General features: G+C 34.1%; 1 long non-coding RNA gene across 3 annotated transcripts; it reads right to left on the minus strand.

Moving 5' to 3' along the window:
- Positions 1-3,130: 3,130 nt before the first annotated feature.
- On the minus strand, positions 3,131-6,235 carry LOC123924549. Of its 3 annotated transcripts, none has more exons than XR_006814747.1 (5): positions 5,638-6,235; positions 4,815-5,029; positions 4,507-4,621; positions 4,169-4,237; positions 3,131-3,505 (listed from the first exon to the last, which is right to left on the minus strand). It is a non-coding gene; the product is annotated as an uncharacterized LOC123924549 (long non-coding RNA). The 3 variants fall into 3 exon arrangements; XR_006814749.1 differs by having other exon boundaries at positions 4,815-4,928; positions 5,638-6,213; XR_006814748.1 differs by having other exon boundaries at positions 3,159-3,505; positions 5,626-6,200.
- Between the last annotated feature and the right edge of the window lie 444 nt (positions 6,236-6,679).

The raw sequence follows: 6,679 nt of genomic DNA on the forward strand, positions 1-6,679 counted from the left end.
GTAGGATGAGGGGGGGGGGGGGTTATATAAAGACTTTAATAGATTAGTTTGTTTCATGAAACAAAAGGTTGAGATGCTAAAAAGGGAAAAGTATGGGCTTAGGCCCTGTTGAATTAAAAAAAAAAAAAGGAAAAGTAATTCAGGTTAATGTATTTTTTTTTTTGTTTCACCATCAGTTTAATCTGGTTCGAGGGTCAGTTCTGACATCAAGTGGTTCCAGCCCCCTCCTGATCACAGTTGTGGGATCGAACCGCAGTCCTCCCTACCAAGTTCAGCACAAATCACCACTGAACCAACTAATGATTGGTGTTTAGGTTAAAGTATATGCACCGTCATTGTAAATTAATTTTATACTGATAATCAATAAAAATAGTCTAATCTTCCATATGATATTCATAAAATGGAGTAAAGTGAGATGACATGACGAATAATATGGTTGTGATTGTCTGACTGTATAAAATCAGTACATATTCATTTTTCTTGGTACATATTTGTTGCTTTCTTTCTCGAGTCGTTGTCAGCAGCAACAGAATCATATTGTAAATGTAAACTTTTCATTTATACTAGAGGCTTTTGGCAGTCTCCATCGAGCTAGATGCTTTGGTGGGTTGCAGTTTGCTCAAATCTATATGAAGTGTATTTAGTTGTCGGCGTTTTCTTTTAGTTTGGAAGAGACGATTTTGACAATGATATTTTCATTGAGTGATGGTTCTATTATGCTTCACTTCAGTTTTAATGTGGACCACTATAAAAATATATCCCAATAAGTAGGGATGGCAACGGGTGCCCATGGGTGCGGGTTTGACACTTACCAAACCCACACCCGAAATCATCACCCAAACCCAAACCCAAAAACTGTTCGGGTGGCAAAACAACACTCACGCCCACACCCATTGGGTTCGGGTTTTTTCCACCCAAACCCAAACCCGCATCACATTTGAAAATAATTTGCAAATTTAAGAAATTAAATTCCAACATAGACTTTGAATTAAATTACAACTAAAATTAAGGTCTTCCAAGGAAATTCAAACATAGACTTTCAAGAAATCACAACATAGACTTTCAAGAAATTAAATTACAACTAAAATTTAAGGTCTTCCAAGGAAATTGAGGGAGATTATGGGGGTAATTAGGTAATTATAAAATATTTCGGGTGGGTGTATGGGTTTCGGGTGTGGGTTTGACTAATACCAAACCCACACCCATATTTTCGGGTGTCACCCGAACCCAAACTCAAACCCAGTCAAATCGGATTTCGCTCGTTGACTTGGGTTTGGGTTCGGGTGGGTCTCTCGGGTTTGGGTTTTTTTGTCATCCCTACCAATAAGACATTCTTTCTTTATTTATAAAAGGAAATAAGCCATTCTTCCTTTTTTATTTATTTATAAATTTTGTTTTTATAAAGGCACATGGTCACGCGTTAAATAACTATACTATAAAAGTGAGAAAATTTAACTCAGCACATAAACCGACATTTTTCTTCATTTCATATTATACAAATTAATTATAGCAAAGCAATGACTAATCTGTTTGTTTCAACAACCTTCAATTAATGATGATATATTATGCATGTGATTGTGAGGTGGAGATGATCTCTTGCAAATGATTTTGTACGAAAATATATCGCTACTCTCTCCGGTCCTTATTATAAGGAACGATTTGGAAAAAACACACATACCAAGAAACCTTATCTTTCTTAATAAAAATTCTAAAATTTTACAATCTATTCCAAAACTAACCTTGGTGTATTAATTTATCCTTAGGGAATATATCACTCTAATTAATGCATAACTTTGGAATGAATACAATTTAATAAGGGTAAAAATGGAATTGTAAGAATAAATTTAATGATTGTTTCTTATAAGAAGGACCAATTTTTTTTTCCAAATTGTTTCTTATAAAAAGGACCGGAGGAAGTATTTAATTTGTTTAAGAACTAAGGTTATTTGAACAAACTTAATTAGACATGGTAAAACAAACACAAAACGTCTTCTCTTTTTTTTTTTTTTTGTAGTCTGTACAAAAATATATCTCTATTTGTTTGTTAGAACTAGCTAGAACAAGGGACTATTGGAACAAAACTTAATTAGAAAACATTACATAAGGAGTGGTTGTTTCAATTTTTATTTTTATATTTGTGAGAATAAAATGATAGAAAAGTGTATATTTATTACAAGTTTATTAAATTTTATTTTCGGGTATAAAAGATTTTTGGAAAAATAATTTTTTTTCAAATAAAAAGGGTGGTAAAACTATTCTCCTAAAATATGAGAATAAATTCATGTATAATTTTTTTTTTTTTTTTTAACCAAACAAACTTACTGCATTTCATTAAATATCAAAAGTTCAATACATGAAGGAATAATCTCAAATCTACGGAAACTAGTCCAGGAATTGGCCGCCCTAGCTAAAGTGTGAGCAACCGAATTCACTTGTCTCCTAATAAACTTAACTTCAAAGTTCACACATGATAACATAACAAGGATAATTTCGTTAACGATTGAAAGAAACTCTGAATTGCCTCGCCGTTTGGTACGAATAGCATCAACCAGCACTTGAGAGTCACTTTCAAACTGGACGCTTTCAAAACCTCTACTCTTAGCTTCATTCATTGCTTGCAATAGTGCCCATGCTTCACCCTCCTCTGTTGATAAAGTCAGTTGCTGCCACTGCGTAATTCCAGCCATAAACTCACCAGAACTATTACGAAAACAAGCACCCATCGCGGTCCTACCTGCACCGACAAAAAATGCTGCATCTACATTGCACTTTAACCATCCTATACGAGGTTTTTCCCACCGACACTACTAGAAAACTGCTTTGGAGCGTCGGCCAAAATGAGACGCTAAATGGCCAAAAACGGACGCTACAAGGTATTTAGCGTCAGCTTAGCGTCCATCACACAATAGACGCTTAAATGCCCGAAGCAAGACAGTTGCGTCCAGTAGACGCTATTTGGCATCCGTCTGAGGAGACGCTAAGCCGAAGCTACAATCATAGTATACAGCAGACGCTAGTAGCATCCATTTTTGTGTGACGCTATACTTATGGTTTGGTTTTATTCAATGTTGCCTATAGAGTCTGTTTGGCGGACGCTATTTTATTATTAAAAAAAAAAATATATATTTTTTAGTAAAATTCTCTCCCACCACAAAGATCCATAAAACAATAGTCATAGTCATATATATACAAAGTGACAAACACAATATCTCAACCCACAAACAAATTAAACGTAGTGTGAAACTGAATTTTGGGAATCTTAAAAGTGACAACCATTATGTCATACAACAACACTAAGAAAAAAAACCAAGTATATGTCTAACAAATCGAAAGTAAAGTCTACACCATAAAACTATCAAAACCAAACATAATTTGTAAGACAAAATTGTGGCAAACATAAATTCTCTCGTGACGACGGCGTTTGCATAGTGTTGATTACTACATGTCTGGATAACTTACTAAGCATCCCTTTTACAAGTTGCACTTCCATATCATCATTAACAACCTGCAAATTATACACAAAAGTGGCTAAATTAATAATGAGGCAATTCAAAGAGTAAAAACAAATTTCAAACTCAACGGAAATACAGCCAAAGTGATTCTCAATGAAATACAACAGTTCATGATATAGGCCGGACAGAACAAAGGTAGATACAAACTATATATAAAGAGAAGATCAAAGAATCGTCTTCACCATCAAATTTTGACAAAGTTGCATGATACTATCTATAATTCTGCCTAGTAGTAATGTAGGCTTCAATATATTGATTATTATAGGGTGTGATGTAATGGTCCATTAACAGAAATTACAGAGCCACATTGGGTAAGTAAAGCAGGAAATTTCAAATTTTACATTGGCTTTAAGAGTACAAATAGATCAATCATGTTGTAGTTATATTATATTGCATTATAAGAAAAATTTGATGCTTACCATTTGGAAAACATACAACCAAGACTCAACAAGAAGCTCCATACCATGGACAATCATTATATATTATGGGACTTTTCATCCCGATGCATAACAAGGTTACTTGTTTACCATATCAAAATTTCAGAGCCATTTTGAATGCCTTTTATAAACAAGAGTTGATATGAACAATCACACATATTTTGTTTTTTAAATTGTATCTTTACAGAGCATAACATAAATATCATGTATTAAACTTACTTGTAAAGTGTTTCTGAAGCATTTCCTTCCATAGAGATCACAAATGAGCTGAACACTGAATACAACATGCTGAAATACCATGACACATTAATGAAAATCTGAAAGCAATCAACACAAGCAACACTAGATAAACTAGAGATAAACGATTCCTAAATTATTACTATTACAATAATCAGCAACAAGGACATGCAAATAAACACATTTACAAGGCATAACTAAAACAATGGATTTCAGAAACACAACAAATACACATAAATAAATTAAAGTAAAAAAATACAGAGACAAATTACAATGGTTCAGATTCTATTTATGCTTAAGAGAGAGGAAGAGAGGCTTACTGTGTTCATTAGAAAAGACGGAAAGCGAGAGAGATGAGGTCACACAAGATATTTGATGCAAATCAAACCATGATGGCGTCAGCTGTTGATGCTGCTCTAGCAGTGGCATATTCTTCTGCACAAAAATGGCATGCATTGTCATAATTTACAAGTTTTTATCTTGTACTAAAAGTAAACTTCAATGTCATACATAAAGAATAAAGTGCTTCTCTATTAACAAAATATTCATAATAACAACGTAGCAAAACATTGGATGCAGTGGCAATATCTTAATGTAACATATACCAATGAGTTTGATCGTACTATACCTTCAGGGTAAGCCAACTTCTGCAAGGTTGTAGGAGTAATCATAATAGGCATTGTTGTTTTGAAATAATGACTTTAAAAACACCAGGATTCCGTCTGCACCTAAAACCAGCATTCTGGAAAGGCATTGTTGTTTTGCTTTGAATTATAGATAAACATTTGAACAAATAGGACCAACCCTGATTAACTCCCTCAAATTATGACAAGGAAGCTAGGACTAAAAAGGATTTCAAATATCAATCAGAAAAGGATAAAGAAAAGGAGATGATATATAGGAAAGGCATAAATTGTTAAGCTAGAAGTACAATGAGAAGATATCCAATGGATTTTATAGCATTTATTTAATTCTTTCTTTGAAGACAATCTAAATCAAATGAGAACATATGCATCAAATTAAACCTCAACATGGTGAAAACTTGAAACACGATCAAACAATATCATAATCATAATATAAACATTAGATTCAAAGTTCACATCAACTAACAAAATAGTTCACATCAGCTAGCATCAAATTAACAAAAAATAAATACTAGCCTCTCATGTTTTATTTGCTCTTTAAATAAATACTAGAATGCAAATTGAATCAATTGATCAGGCAAAAAAAAATCTAGAAATAGCTGAGTCTAAACCCAGATATTTAGAATCATGCAAAACATTAATTTCTCAACTTCCCAATTTCAGATTCAATAATTTTTAAGATCCCTACTAACAAGTAAATATAAAAACTGTCACTTTGGAACCCTATTCCTTAAAATCAGATTCAGAAACATATAACTACCAAACCTAATTTCTAATTTCGAAACAAGAGCCTACCACGAATCTGACCTGTGAAAGATATCCGAAAAGAGTTGAAACGGAGAAAGAGGGGAACAGAGTCCCAGAACCAAAGACCTGTGAACCTAGTGCTACCACAAATTCGGTCTCCGTCATATCACGTCACGACATCTCTTTATGGCGGGTGGTGCTCGACGGTGGGTGGCGGTAGGTGGTTTCCTGAAAGAGGATGAGGAATTTAATAGTTACTAAAATAGAATAAAGATTGTGACCGGTGAATAGACGAAAGTGGCAAATAGACTCCCGGCAGAGAAGAAGAAGAAGATTGAGTCGCTGGGAGAAGGAAGAGAGGCACAATTTTAGGGTTTCAGTTTAGTTTTTTTCAACGGCAACGGAGAGGAGAGATGCGCGACAAGAGATTGAAGGAGAGTTGTTCTTCGACGACAACGAGAGTTTGAAGGAGAGTTGCGCCAAATGCTTCTTCGACGGCGGAGGGATTAGGAATAGATCTCAATTTCCATTTTTGTGTCTTGGATTTTTTTTTTGTCACTTCATATATTTGGGGAATTGATAAAGAAAATATAATTAATTCATATTATTGCAGTGTGAGAATTAAATAAAAGTGGGAAACTGAAGTGAAAATTTTTGGCTCTTAACAAATAGTTTTTTATTTTATTTAATTTATCATTAGAGTCCGCCTCAGCAGACTCAATGAAATAATAAAAAAATTATAAAATGAATTATTTATTTATTTTTTCATAGCGTCTCCATGGTGTCTCCAAAAGCAGACGCTAACTTTAAAAATTAAATTAAAATAATAAAATTACAGTAGCGTCTGTCAATCAGACTCAAAAGAGACGCTAGTAGCGTCCGTGTCGTGGCTGACGCTAAAAAATTTGAAGCTAAAACCCATTTTTCTTGTAGTGCGAATGGTGCTGACAGGCGGAACATCATGATCATCGTTACTTCGCAATTTATGGACGGCAATCCACTCGTTCCACTGATCAAACGCAGCCCGGCCAATTTGGTTTGGGCTTCTAACATTATCGTTCCAAATTTTATCATTCCGGTTATGCCATATACTCCATAACAG

Source organism: Trifolium pratense, linkage group LG4, assembly GCF_020283565.1.
Source record: "Trifolium pratense cultivar HEN17-A07 linkage group LG4, ARS_RC_1.1, whole genome shotgun sequence".
Classification (NCBI taxonomy): Eukaryota; Viridiplantae; Streptophyta; class Magnoliopsida; order Fabales; family Fabaceae; genus Trifolium; species Trifolium pratense.